The sequence below is a fragment of the Nicotiana sylvestris genome, chromosome 8 (genome assembly GCF_000393655.2).
Source record: "Nicotiana sylvestris chromosome 8, ASM39365v2, whole genome shotgun sequence".
NCBI lineage: Eukaryota > Viridiplantae > Streptophyta > Magnoliopsida > Solanales > Solanaceae > Nicotiana > Nicotiana sylvestris.
The window spans coordinates 88853479-88868933 of NC_091064.1; the positions used below are offsets into that span (position 1 = coordinate 88853479).

Genomic DNA, 15455 nt, shown 5'->3' on the forward strand with positions numbered 1-15455 from the left:
TAGTCTCTTCAGTAGTTTTAACTATTTGTTTTAAACCTATTCTTTCGAAGGTACCTAACTGGTATATTACCTTAGGCTTGACTAATGATATAGTCCACTTATTAAGAAGATCTAATTGTTGAGACAATTCATATTATTCTTTTCTACTGTTTTTAACAGTAGTCTTCTTCCTAATGATATTCATTAAGAAAATAGTGTTAAACTTAGCTTCTAAGGTTTTTTACTAACATGGCTCTGATACCAAGGGGATACAGGATCGCTTCCGAATAGAGCTCAGGAATGAGTTACAAGAACACCAGTCCTGGCCAGCTACTAACCTCTACAGTAAACCTTAAACCACGAGGCTCCTCACAACCGTTCAACGGCCACCTGCCTAAACGGGTTTACGAGCCCCACCGGTTAGGTTGGACTAACCAAGGTCTACCGTCGAGATTGGTAACTGCCTGGTCTATATAGTTCTTAACCCATAAGGGCCATAGACCAAACTAGTTTGCACAGTCCCTATAAGAGACTTTTTCCAGTTCTGGTTTCTGCCATCTCTGAGAGCTACTATGAAACTTTCAGGTAAGCCTCTTAACGTAAGTGGCTTAAATGCGACTTGTATTAAGCCTATATGTTTACTTTGTCAACCCGATGGGGTTATGGGTTAAGAACTATATAGACCAGGCAGTTACTAATCTCGATAGTAGATCTTGGTTAGGCCAACCTAACCAGTGGGGCTCGTAAACCCGTTTAGGTAGGTGGCCGTTGAAGGGTTGTGAGGAGCCTCGTGGTTTAAGGTTTACTGTAGAGGTTAGTAACTGGCCAGGACTGGTGTTCTTGTAATTCATTCCTGAGCCCTATTCGGAATATTTGAACTAATAGTTCTCTATTAGTCTCTACAAATTATGAGGCCTGAATACAAACCTCCTCGGCAATGAGGAAAAGGAAGGGCATCTACTAATAATAGAGAGAGTAATACTCTTGCCCAAATTGGAAATCAAAGGCTAATAGCCGCTAATCTGACACAAGGTAATACCGAACATCCGTTATGCAAGGAATTCATGGATTTTATACAATCCAAGAAAGATGAAGGTACATCATCTAATATACCAACCTATTTCTCAGTTATACCAGAGGATAGTAATAAAAATTTTGAGATTTATACTAAAAAAGAAACAAAAGACTTAATAATTCTTTTGGAACAATCCGACCTTAAATGGAAGGATAACCCTTGGCAAATAATGGCCAAGTATTTTTATACAGCATCATACGCTACTCCTGCTTATAAATACAAGATGCACTATGAGATTATACTCTCAATAACAGGATCCGCTGAAATTCAGCACTTTTATCCTGCTAATACCAGAAAAACTTATAGTTTTTCGAAAATCATTCTTAAAAAGGTTATACCTTCTGATGAATGAGGTATCAGTACCCTCAAGGATTGTGAATATACACATCCTGACAAAAAAATTTCGGTCAAATTTAATTATTGGGACTATGTAGAGAGTTTTAATAAAACTTTCCTTTATGAAAATCCTAATAGGAAACATTCTTGGTTTATTAAGCTCTGTCCTAATATGTTTGGACGACAAATCCCAAATTGGTTCTTCAAATGGTGGAAGTTATACGGTCCATCACTAGAAATACTTCCAAGCCTATTTAAAAACTTATATTCTCAATGGGTAGATATATCTCCCAAAATTATTTCATTACAAAAAGATAATATCTTTTATGAGGGCATTGCTGCCATGTACTTTTTCATAGAATTTTCTATCCCGTGGATAATAAAATAGGATGTACAAGTTGGTTATACCAGTGAAGGAATTCCCTGTTTAAATAGAATCTTTTATCACAAGTTTTGGACAAAATTACTCTAGTCCAATCAGCAAGGGAAGTTATATGGTGAAGAGTTAATCCAACAAATATAGGCTAAAATAGATGCCTATGTCAAATTAGACAGAACACAGGTTGCAGAGGAAAAATTAAGCCCTTTTGAAATAATCACAAAGAAGCTCCAAATGAAGAAAGAGGCTATATCAAAGAAAGAGATCCTTGCCTCGTATTTTGAAGAAATAAAAAAGGATCTAGCAAGAAATTTTGAAACAACAATTATAGATGATATCTCTATGGCCTCCATTGGAAGCACTTCAAATGACGAAATATGTGTAGCAGGTGAAGCTCAGAGCCCCTCGGACACAAAAATCAATATTGAAGAAATTGAAGATTTCCTTACAAAGCTAAAGGAAAATGCTGAAGAATCTTCGGAGAAAAACGACAAAGGAAAAAGTAAAGTCTAAATTATTGAAGGCCCCATCAGATAAATTATTGAGTGATAAAGACAACTTTAATAAAGTAAAGGGTCCCTCTATTATTGAAGGGAATCTGCTTTTATAAAGCAATTTGTCCGTTTGTAATTATAGAACTTTATCTTTTTATCTTGTCGGCCACACCTGTAATTATTTTGTTGGCCAGTTTTACTTTTTAGTTTTGTTTGGTTGTAGACTGATCCATTATATAAGGATCATTTTCCATTCTTTAGAGGCAGGCGTTAGCCAAAGTATAAGCTCTACCTTCTCTAGTCTCTTACTCCACTTGTAAAGAATCCCTTCTGTAATATTTTCCATTTTGAAATAAAATCAAAAAGGTCGCTTGGCCACAACTAAGTGTCTCTGGTCTCGTACTGTTCTTCTCCTTTTTCTCTTCTATTCTTGCGGTACTGTTAGCCTAAATGATAGGCTAAACAGATAAGTGTTAAACTTGGTTCTCGAAGGTTATTTACTATGCATGCTTGGTAATTAGGAGTTTACTTTGTCAACCCGATGGGGTTATGGGTTAAGAACTATATAGACCAGGCAGTTACCAATCTCGACAGTAGATCTTGGTTAGGCCAACCTAACCGATGGGGCTCGTAAACCCATTTAGGCAGGTGGCCGTTGAACGGTTGTGAGGAGCCTCGTGGTTTAAGGTTTACTGTAGAGGTTAATAGCTGGCCAGGACTGGTGTTCTTGTAATTCATTCCTGAGCCCTATTTGGAAGCGATCCTGTATCCCCTTGGTATCAGAGCCATGTTAGTAAAAAACCTTAGAAGCTAAGTTTAACACTATTTTCTTAATGAATATCATTAGGAAGAAGACTACTGTTAAAAACAGTAGAAAAGAAGAATATGAATTGCCTCAACAATTAGATCTGCTTAATAAGTGGACTATACCATTAGTCAAGCCTAAGGTAATATACCAGTTAGGTACCTTCAAAAGAATAGGTTTAAAACAAATAGTTAAAACTACTGAAGAGACTATCACCGTAAATAGTGATCATGTTACGTTCAGATTATTATCTGAAAGTGATTTAACCCCTTATAGGGATTCACATAGAGTTATACATATAGGCTTAATACAAGTCGCATTTAAGCCACTTACGTTAAGAGGCTTACCTGAAAGTTTCATAGCAGCTCTCAGAGATGGCAGAAACCAGAACTGGAAAAAGTCTCTTATAGAGACTGTGCAAACCAGTTTGGCCTATGGCCCTGTTTATTTTAATGCTTATCCCAATTTGCAAATTTCTCTTATATATATATATATATATATATATATATATATATACATATATATATATATATACATATATATATATATATATATATATATATATATATATATATATATATATATATATATATATATATATATATATATATATATATATATATACACAATTCTATATTTTAAAAAAAATTGATTGAAAGAGAGCACATCAAATAAGATATAGATATTTCAAAGGGAGCAACACCTTTTTTTTGGGTGCAAAAGATGCTATTTTATATAATATTAAGGTATACAAGGGGTAGGAGGCATCATACACAACATTTTAGGGGGCGACCTTTGGATGGGTCATAACAAAAAAGGGGTTCCAGGTGTAAACTATTAGTTGGGGAAGCCGTTCCTGGAGGATGACAAAAAAACCCGCCAAGGGTGCTAGTCGGGCAGTGCGGTGGTAGTTGTCTAACAAAAAGTGTTCTCAAACGGTCTTCGTTGAGCGTCTTCTGTACAAAAGGGAGCAACACCTCAAAAAACCTCATATGCGAGCCCACCTATAGTCGAACACTCCAAACAACTAAATAAATAAGAGAAACTTTCAGAAACCACTATGTTTTAGTGGTTATTAGCTAGTTGTAGCTACCATTTACTATATTACTTCCTATAGCTATGTTTTTAGATTTTTTAGAGTGTATTCGATGTATTTAAGAATACAATAGCATTTCTAGGCGTGAAACATGGGATTTCAGCTAGATAGATATTTGTATTCGACTGTATTCACGGCGTAAAACAGGGGATTACAGCTAGACATATTATTGTATTCGACTGTATCCACGATATGTATTTGTGAATACAGTAATGTAAATAATGCAATTCATGGTCTATTCAGCTGTTTTTAAATGGAAGTGAATCAATTAACATAATAGACTCCTAATATAACTCAACAAACTCAATTATAACACACAAAACTTATATTTTCAGTTATAAAAAAGATTCTCAACCGAAAAACACCCCAAAAACATAGCAATCTTCAGAGAAAATATGCTGAATATTTTTCCCAGCCGATAAATACAACAAAAACAGAGCAATTTGAATACATATATACATATGAATACATAAATTATATCAATTAAAAAAATATGAATATATTCATGGAATACAACGAGACAGTGAATACAATGAAATAGATGAAATACAGCGAGATACATTGAAATACAATGAATGCTTGGTGTTGTGAAGTAAACCTAAGAAAAGTCAATGCTTCCTTCATACATGAAGTAAACCTTCCATCAGCAACAACATAGTCTTCTAAATACTCCACAATATCAGCCAGCCACTGAATTACCATCTCGCAATTCTCCCCTAAAAATCTTGATGCTTCTTCAAGTCTCTTGAGCACACCAAGGTATCCCCGGAGGTCTGATTGAGGATCGGATAAGGACTTCTCGAGTTCATGAATATGGCATCAAACACTTTGAGAACTGCGGTGGCAGGAACCACGACACGGTTAATATGGCCACCCACAACACCAATGACATCTTTCTGAGCCCTAATTGGCCTAATTGCAGCCTCCAAGGATGGCATAGTCTTCGGCGGTGGTGAGGTTGAAGCAGAGTCTTCGCCGGAAAACTCTAATTCTGATGCTTTGCCGGAGAGTTCTGGTAGTAAGATGAAGGTGAAAGATATGAGAGAGAGAGAGAGGGAGAATAGATACGGGGTAGGGAATACCAGAAATTTGAGGGGATATGAGAAATTTGAGTGGAGAGAGAAAAATAATACAAAACTTATTTTATGGCTTAAGGGTTGGAGGTGACCATAAATAGATATTTGGCTATAAAAAAAATCAAAAGATAGCTATGAAATATAAAATTTTAAAAAAGTATTTATTTAAAATAAATACAATATCAACCTTTACCATAGGAGGTAACTAATCCAATAAATAACATGCCATTTTAGAAATGTGAACGCTCTATCTCCAACATATTGAAAATTTAACCGAAGGCATCGTGTAGAAACAAATGCTATTATGGACCAAATAAGAAAAGTCGGCAATCGAAAAAAAAAAAAAAAAGAAGAAGACCAGTTTGAGATGGAAAAAGCAAAATATGTTTTGGCCAAAAAAAAAAAGGGCAAAAAGTAGGTGGGGTCCATTTTGAAAAGCAGTTACGTATGCTTTAAAAAAATATATTGATTTTTCAATACAGAATCGCTCTCAGAAGCAGGTGAGGAGCGAAATAGCGTTAACCGAAAGAGAATCCTACTTAAGCACTAGACTTATTGTAAAACGACGTCGTGGACCCCGTTGTTTTTCCAAAGAAAGAGGTCGGTCTTTTCTTATTCACACGCCTTCTTCTGTCATCACTTCCTATTCTTGGTTCTTCCCAATTTTGTGTTGTAATTCAGACTCTCTTTGGATCTTAAGCCAGGTTTTCCCTTTGCAACGTTATCTTTAATGCAGCAATTTATTTTTCATTTTAGTACGTCAAGGTTCTTTTTGTTAATGCTCTTACCATATGAAAATTGAGTTTTTGTTTTTGATTAAGAGGGATCTTGATGATTTTGTATTGATTTGAATTGTTCATTTCCCAGGTGGGCTTTTGTGTTTATCAAAGTTCTTGGCTTTTTTCCAATTCATTTTATCCTTTTGTTGAAATATGGTTAATTGGTGCTTGATCAAATTAAAAAATCTCTTTTCTAGTGATTCTATGCAAGAGTGTAAGAGAAACAGTAAAGGAAATGTTTGGCAGGCTAATCCCCGTAATTACTTTTTTATATAAATGCATAGCAGGTTCACTTATAATCTGGAATTTCTCAGGAAAGCTTGGATTTTGTTTCTTTTTTCATGTTCTCCTTGGTTGATATTGATGTTTATTGTCGTAGCGAGTGAAGTTTGGTTGTTTTTCTTATAACCGTGGTGCTTGGGCTTGCACACACCTCGACCAATTCCATAGGTACTTGCTACCTTGCACCATCACAGGTTGTCACAACCCATAATTAGGCATCACAACTCGCACCTATAGAGCGACTACCCTATAGACAAATCCTGTCCTTTATCATCTCAACTCATTCTCATATCAAAAGAAAAAGTGAAATGCAACTAATAATGATAATTAACTTTTATAAACAACATAAGTCAATAAAAAAACATTACAAGTATGAAATCATCCCAAATACCTAATACCCTGTCAAGGAGCTTCTATGATGAAACTGAGTACAGGAGTTCAACAGCCCGAATATAACTGAATAACTGAAAGATAAAGGAGAGATGCCACCGCGGTTGCAATGTGGTTGGCTCATCTCAACTGGATACCAAAGTTGCGTCGAACAAAGATCAAGGATGTCCAACAGTTGTACTAGAAGGATCTGCACAAGGCAGGACATATCAACTTTGCTAAGCTAAAGCTCAACAAGATCACTGACCCGCTCCCCTGCAATACCACGAGGAGCAAGTGTCTGGAAACAGGGGCGGAGGCAGCAGCTGAGCTACGGGTTCGATGAACCCAGTAGCTTTATTCTCAAACCGTGTATTTTGTGTTAAGAAATTTATTGAATATGTCAAATATTAAATTTAGAACCCGGTCATTAGTACTTAAAGTCGTTCTAAAATCCAAAACTCATAAGCTTGAAATCCCGGCTCTACCTCTGGACTGAAAGTACATGCATTCTACGAACAAAGTATAGCATATATCATAATTTCAATTAATGTATAAATGAAATAGCAATAAATATACATGCAACATCTCTTAAGCAACATCTCATAAGTTGTGTCTCATGGATCGCATATGCGTAGCATCAGACTGTCCATAGGGCACACTCCTACCTGTGTTGAACTATGTATTTCAGTAGACCGTTCATAGACAACAATAACTCATACTGTGCTCGACCATTTGTGCGTTTTAGTGGCAGACCATGGTGGTGGCAACCAGACTGTGAGTTAACTATGTACCTTCCACAACCGGCATAATGCTAGCATCATCTCAATCAAATGCATATAAGACAAACTGTGCAATCTAACAATATCAATAGATACAAATGAACTCATGCCATGAATCTCAACACGTATAGAAATGACACATATCATAATATGCTCCCTAATCAATGCAACTAGTATGTCATGCTCAATTTATCATGAAAAATATAGAGCATGCTTTGTAAACTCGATTGTGAGAGAGAAGTACTTTGGTATATAGCATATAAGCTAAGAAAACTGTATAAATGTCCTAGTACGCACTCGCCCCTCAGCATACTAGGTATTTGAAAGCATTTGTGCTAGTTCTAAATCATGACATTAGAAAACCAAGCATTTAAGAGGCTAAAAATGTCACTTGCCTTGAAACGGTGAACATTTACTTCACTTGTAACGGCCAAGTCCTCCGAGACGACCTCCAATGATATCAATCTATGCAAAATATTGAATAACACATTCAAATTAGGCTAGGAAAACCATTTCCATAATTTAACGAAAAGTTAGCCCCCAGTCGACCTCGTCAAGCTCCGAAATAAATTTCAGATTTCGGTGATCCATAAGCTCATGTGTTCAAATCTATGCTTAGGATCTCAATTAGAGTGCATTCACTTAGTCAAATCATCAAATTTCTCTTTCAGGAAGTTAGGTCAAATTTCACAATTTCCCTTATCCAATGTCATGAATTTGTGGTAGAAAATTGAAATTCCATCAAATTCTAGTATAATAATCACAAGATGTTGTCGAATCATTACCTCAATAGCTTAGGTTGATATCTCACACTTGAATTTCCACCCACAACCTCCTCCTTACCCAAAATGGCAAAAGTTGAGTTTGAAATACGTCACTAGTTTGGTCTATATATAAAAGTCTGAAAATATTCCCCATGCGGCGCACCTTAAATGCACGCCCTTCCCTTGTGCTTTTCCGGTGCGGCGCGTCCCCAATGCGCAAGGCTAAAAAATTTTGGCCTTGTGCAAGCACTAGAGCACAAAGTGCACTTTCCCGGTTTTGCATTCCTGCCCCATGGGATGATGGAACCCGCCCGAGCGCCTCGGGTACTATCCCAAATCATCCCAATAAGTCCAAAATGATCATATGAACTTATAGAAAGTCTCCAAACTCAATTTAAATCACAAATGTGCAAAACGACTAGTCGGGTTGTTGCTGCTGCCCAGGTACCCGATAATGGTTAACTCTATCCACGAAAATTTGGACAGCTGGGAAGAAATTACCTAGTGTTTTGCCTCTGTTGGAGTTGAACCTGAGACCTCATAATTCTTAAGACACCCTTGGGTTCTTGAGGTTTGGTTGTTTCATCAAGTAAATTGTTAAGAAAAGTTTTAATCAGAGCATTCAAGATTTTATATGATTTGTGTCATGCTCTTGCTATGGTCTAGTGCATGTCATCCTAGCACTTGTAACTGCTTAAGTCTTCCTTTACAAATTTCTCATACTATAATTGCACATTCTACATCAATGTGCCTAAACTTTTCTGACTTATGAGAACTTGCATGCTGCAATTATTCATTTTGAGTTTTGTAGTCAAGAATGATAGAGCTACTTTTTTGTTGATAAGGTAATTTTATAAACGAAAACCAGCATCAAGTGCTTCCTTGCTGGTGATTAGAAACAGTTACAACCAAAAAAAATTGATTGTGAAGAGAGCTAATAAAACTGAGCATGGCCTCTACATCCTGTGTATCATGTGCATCTGCCATATTGCTCCAGAAAAAAACAAGTATTTTTTTTGACTGTAATTTTTTTTGGAAAGATGAATTTGAAACAGCACTAGTAGTATAAAATACAAAAGGCAAGAAATTTCAGTGTCAATGTCATGCTTAGCATAATCAAAGATATCATTCGCATATATTTCTCCATTTGCCAGAAGCATTTCTCTTGAATGAGACTAAGAGCATGTAGTTTCTCTTTACTCAAATTGCAGAAGGACTTCGTTATAGAATTTATCTGATCTTTACATAATTGATTACCAGAATCACATTAGAGAATTTGAGGGAAATGAATCAGATCATTCCAGCAGTAATTTAGTATTTAGGTAGGCTACTGCTACAGCAGGAAAAGGCATAGAAATAAAGCCCTTTATCAACAAGAAAAGGGAAAAGAAGAAATAAAGCGTGTGAGGTGTTTCCAATAGCGCTCATGTGAACAATGTGGAAAGAGATAAATAGAAGAGCATGTGAAGGAATTCCAATAAGTATTGATTGTCTGGTTTTTGTATTAAACACGTCCACTTGTAGGCTTATTTGTTTTCTTGTTTACACCATATATGTAGGATGCTTTCCTCAATGTATTAATGAAAAGATTTACATTATCAAAAAGGTGTTGTCAAATGCAAAGTGTCTGATGGGGTTTTAAGCGGAAAGCACAACTAAAGGACTCACTTTGGTGAATAAAGGCACAAATAAGGAAAATACTAAAAGCAATGTAGGTAATGCAAAAGAAAAACTACGTGGACGAAAAAATTGGAAAAAACTACAATGGAATGAAATAAATGAAGTAAAGTAGTCAATTGATTTTGATACATATAAATCTGCAAAGACGCAATTTCTTGTTTAATCGCCTAAATTTTGTTCCTACTCATTAAAATATTCATTCACAATGCTTATTCAGCAATTGATATGCCTTTTCGCCAGTTATATTTATCTTTTTATGATAATCGAGATATTCCTTGTGAATTAGGGGGCGTATGGCCCCATCCCTGTATCCTGCACTGGCTCTTTCTTAATACCATGTTCCTTACCGGTGGTAGGATTCCAACTCGTAACGTGCATCCTATTCACACATTTAACTGTAATAGTGTTTGGTGCTGCTCTTTTTAACATATAGCCTGTGAGAAATAATACACGGAAAAATTATTCTATTGATATATTAACAATGATAATAGTGACCCGTATATAATACATGTTGCACTCCTATTACATATGAGACTAGGATTATTTATATATAACTATTTAACATTCCCCCTCAAGCCGGTGCATACAAGTCATATGTGCCGAGCTTGTTGCATATGTAACTAATATGAGGACCAGTGAGGGACTTGGTGAAATATCTGCAAGTTGATCATTCGACTTCACAAACTTTGTAGTAATGTCTCCTGAGAGTATCTTTTCTCTGACGAAGTGACAGTTATTACACCAGCGGAAAGAAAGCTATTAGATGCAATGGATGGAAACAGTGTGGTAATTCAAGAACATGTTCAAGACATGCAAAATCAGGTGCTTGTGGGCATAGATACATATGAAATAGGTGAGGAAGATGATATTCTAAATCAATGCAGGGCAGAGGCAGCAAGAAAAGGTGATTTGTCACCTATGTATAGCGGAAAAAATAGGAAATCTCATACAAGGAAAAATAGTTGGGACGACAAGGTTAGTGATTTTTTAAATGTTAGGCGACTTCCAATGAGAGTTACCAAACAAAAGAAGGCCGCCCCAACTACATCTACAAAGTCCAATCGTTCAAAAAAGAAATCATGAATTTTGAATACATCTTAAAGAATTGGGATTGTGATGAAAAAGAGTTACAAATTGAAGAAATTACAAGTTCGGACAAGAAGGGACAACATTTTAATTCCTTCATCATTTTATTCTACCATTATATTAGTATTCTCATTTGTAATATCATCACAGAGTATGTTATAAACTCTGTGATGATCATTGAATATTTGGTACTTTCCAGTTCTTATTTTTTACATGCATGCTAGTAGGTGAGGCTATTTAAAGCCTCAATAGGAATAGTTTAGCCCGGTTTGTGTTACCTTGGTCCTATGCCTTTGGAAAATATCCACACGGCTATGAGATTATATGCCCTCGTGAGACTTTGCCGGTAGCTACCCCATGAATCCTCTACATGAGGCTGCCATCATAAGGCAATGTGAAGCGCAGAGGAGTGATTATATCGCCAAGGCATATGGGTAACAAAACCGGTGCTATTGTCCCCCTTATTTGTACTTTTCCGAATTGTTGTATTTTCTTTTCTTTTTATTAATAAAAAACTAGCCCTAGGCATTTGCCTAGCGGATTGCCAAAAAAAAAAAATCTCAATGTGTTTAGTTCTCTCATGGAACACCAGATTTGACGCAACATGAAGGGCAATTTGATTATCACACTTAAGTTTCATCTGGCTGATTTCACCAAATTTCAACTCCTTGAGGAACTGTTTGATCCAAACTAGTTCACATGTTGCCATAGCAATTGCTCGAAATTCTACTTGTCCACTAGACTGAGCAACCATATTCTGTTTCTTGCTCTTCCAAGACACCAAATTAACTCCTACTAAAACACAATATCCAGACGTAGAACGTTTATCATAAGGTGATCTTATTCAATTAGCATCGGAGTACCCAACGATCTGTTCATGGCCTCGATCCTCAAACAATAACCCTTTGCCTGGAGTGGACTTCACATATCGAAGAATGCGGACGACTGCATCCCAATGACTATCACAGGGAGAAACCATAAACTGACTTACAACGCTCACAGGAAAGGAAATGTCAGGTCTAGTCATTGCGAGGTAATTTAATTACCAACTAACCGCCTATATCTTGCAGGATCGCTAAGCGGCTCCCCCTGTCTTGGCAGAAGTTTAGAATTTAGATCCATCGGAGTGTCAACCAGTCTATAGCCTGTTATTCCTGTCTCCTCAAGAATGTCTAAGGCATACTTTCGTTGTGAGATCATAATACTTGAGCTAGACTGAGCGACCTCAATACCCAGAAAATACTTTCTGCCCAGATCCTTAGTGTGAAAGTGTTGAAAGAGATGTTGCTTCAACTTAGTAATACTATCCTGCTCATTTTCGGTAATCACAATATCGTCAACATAAACCACCATATAAGTACAGAGTTTTGAAGCAGAATGCTGCTAGAATACATAGTGATCAGCTTCACTATGGGTCATGCCAAACTCCTGGATTACTGCGCTGAACTTACCAAACCAGGCTTGAAGAGACTACTTTAGACCATAAAGTGACTGGCGCAAGCGACATACAAGGCCACTAAACTCCTAGTTAGCGACAAAACTAGGTGGTTGCTCCATATAAACTTCATCCTCAAGATCACCGTGAAGAAAAAACGTTCTTAATGTCCAACTGATAGAGAGGCCAATGGCGAACAACATCCGTGGATAGAAAAAGGCGGACTGATGCTATTTTAGCCATGGGAGAGAAAGTATCACTGTAATCAAGCCCAACTATCTGAGTGTATCCTTTGGCAACAAGACGGGCCTTAAGTCTATCAACATGGCCTTCCGGACCAACTTTGACTGCATAAACCCAACGACAACAAACAGTCAATTTACCCGAAGGAAAAGGAACAAGCTCCCAAGTACCACTCGTATGTAAAGCAGGCATCTCTTCAATCATGCTTGTCGCCATCTTGGATGAGACAGTGCTTCACTTGTAGACTTAGGATGGAAATAGAAGACAAAGAAGATACAAACGCATAATGGGGTGATGATAGACGATGATAACTTAAACCGACATAATGGAGATTAAGATTAAATGTGGTCTGTATACCTTTTCGAAGTATAATTGGTTGACTAGGAGGAGACAAGTCCGCAGTAGGAGCAGGGTCAGGTGCAGGACGTGAATCAGCTGGGCCTGATGCTGGACGTAGACGCCGATGATAAGTCAAAAGTGGTATTCCTGTGGCTGGGGATCTAGGAGGTGCAACACTAGATTCCTCAATGGTCGGTACGGGTAAGACTTCTGTGGCGGAAGATGTAGAAGGAGTTATAGTAAACTCCTCAAGAGTCGGTATAGGTAAGACATCTGATATATCAAGGTGATCAAAAGAGGTAAAGTAAGGTCGAGACTTAAAAAATGTGACATCGGCTGACATAAGGTACCTACGAATTTCAGGTGAGTAGCAACGATATCCCTTTCGAACTCGAGAATAACCAAGGAAGACACACTTGAGAGCACAGGGAGCTAACTTATCTTTTTCTTGGTGAAACATGTGCTCCCAAACACACGAGGGGGAAAAGAGTATAAGGGTGACTGAGGAAACAATATCGAATACAAAATCTGACTATGGATGGAAGATGAAGGCATCCGATTAATTAGATAACAAGCCGTGAGAACTGCATCGTCCCAAAAACGCAGCGGAACATGAAACTCAATTAGAAGTGTGCAGGTAGTCTCAATGAGGTGTCTATTCTTTCTCTCTGCTACCCCATTCTGCTGAGGGGTATATGGACAAGATGTCTGATGAATAATTCTTTGAGAAGTCATAAACTGGTGAAATTAAGAATAAGTATTCTAAGGCATTATCACTTCTAAAGATGCGAACAAAAACGCCAAACTAATTTTTTATTTCAGCCAAAAACTTTGGAATATAGAAAACAATTCAGAACAATCTTTCATTAAGAAAATCCAAGTAAGCTATCCGTACAATAGTGGATCAAGGTATGCAACGAGTAGAATTCATGATAAAAGGTCCCAAAGGATAAATGAGTAGAAAACCTTATAACCGAAAAAGATTCGAGTGAAAGCCAGCTGCATCAAGTCCATCAATAGTACTTTAGCTTTTTTAATCAAAATGTTAGAAAGAGAATTAGATCTAATCTCGTCAAGGGGGCTTATTCAATTTTTGAAGTTAGATTGAAGATTGAGAAAGCCAGCCAGTAGTGCCTTTAGCGGGATCTTAGAAGAATTCTACTTTGAAGCACGACTCTTTCTATTTCTGTGCTGGTTTTTTTTTTTTTTTTTGGCAATCCGCTAGGCAAGCGTCTAGGGCTAAGTTTTTTATTAATAAAAGAACAGAAAAATACAACAAATAGGAAAAGTACAAATAAGGGGACAATAGCACCGGTATTGTTACCCATATGCCTTGGCTATATAATCACTCCTCTGCGCCTCACACTGCCTTATGATGACAGCCTCATGTAGAGGATTCATGGTGTAGCTGTCGGCAACGTCTCACGAGGGCATATAATCTCATAACCGTGTGGATATTTTCCAAAGGCATAGGACCAGGGCAACACAAACCGGGCTAAACCTTACCTTACTAATCCTATTGAGGCAAATAAAAAGCCTCGCTTACTAACAAGCATGTAAAAAGAAAGAACTGGAAAGAACCAAATATTTAATGATCATCACAGAGTTTATAACATACTCTGTGATGATATTACAAATGAGTATACTAACATAATGGTAGAATAAAATGATGAAGGAATTAAAATGTTGTCCCTTCTTGTCCGAACTTGTAATTTCTTCAATTTGTAACTCTTTTTCATCACAATCCCAATTCTTCAAGATGTATTCAAAATTCATGATTTCTTTTTTGAACGATTGGACTTTGTTGATGTAGTTGGGGCGGCCTTCTTTTGTTTGGCAACTCTCATTGGAGGTCGCCTAACATTTAAAAAATCACTAACCTTGTCATCCCAACTATTCTTCCTTGTATGAGATTTGCAAATTTTTCCACTATGCATTGGTGATAAATCCCCTTTTCTTGCCGCCTCTTCTCTACACTGTTGTAACATTGCATCTTCTTCTCCTTGTTCAAAAAACTCTCTCCCTAAATTCACAGGTTGTGTTTCATTTTGAATCGTATCTAGTGACACCAAGGCAGATTCTCCGGTTGCCATCATTGCCTTACTTTGTTGTTGTCCAATGTGTTGTAATTTGTTGTTATTCCTACCTACAGGACCTGTGCTAGATGTAATAGGATTTACAGGTATGGAGCTTACCATAGCTTCCAAAAGCTTTCTCTCCTCCTCTGAAATAACTGGTTTAGTGGTGACCAGTTGCTACTGCCCAGTTTTTGCCCGATCAGCTGTAGGATGTGTAGCTTTAACAGTCTGCCTTGTACCTGCTGTTGCAGCTTGACTTGGACTTGTATTTGGGGAACAACTCTTAGCACCTATAGTAAGCTGCTTGGAAGAAGTTGCTACATGTTGAGGCAAAATTCCAGTTGGGGCATTTTGAATTACAGCACTAGGAGACATTCT

At 37.1% G+C, this 15455-nt stretch overlaps 1 protein-coding gene across 3 annotated transcripts in view; it reads left to right on the top strand.

Annotated features, from left to right (window-relative positions):
* The first annotated feature begins 5728 nt into the window (after positions 1-5728).
* LOC104244540 (uncharacterized) overlaps positions 5729-15455 on the top strand; it is a 28492-nt gene continuing 18765 nt past the window's right edge. For 2 of the 3 annotated variants that reach the window (XM_009799986.1, XM_009799985.1), the window contains exon 1: positions 5847-5944. The gene's annotated coding sequence lies outside the window, so the exon portion shown is untranslated. The other variant, XM_009799987.2, reaches the window with a different exon arrangement.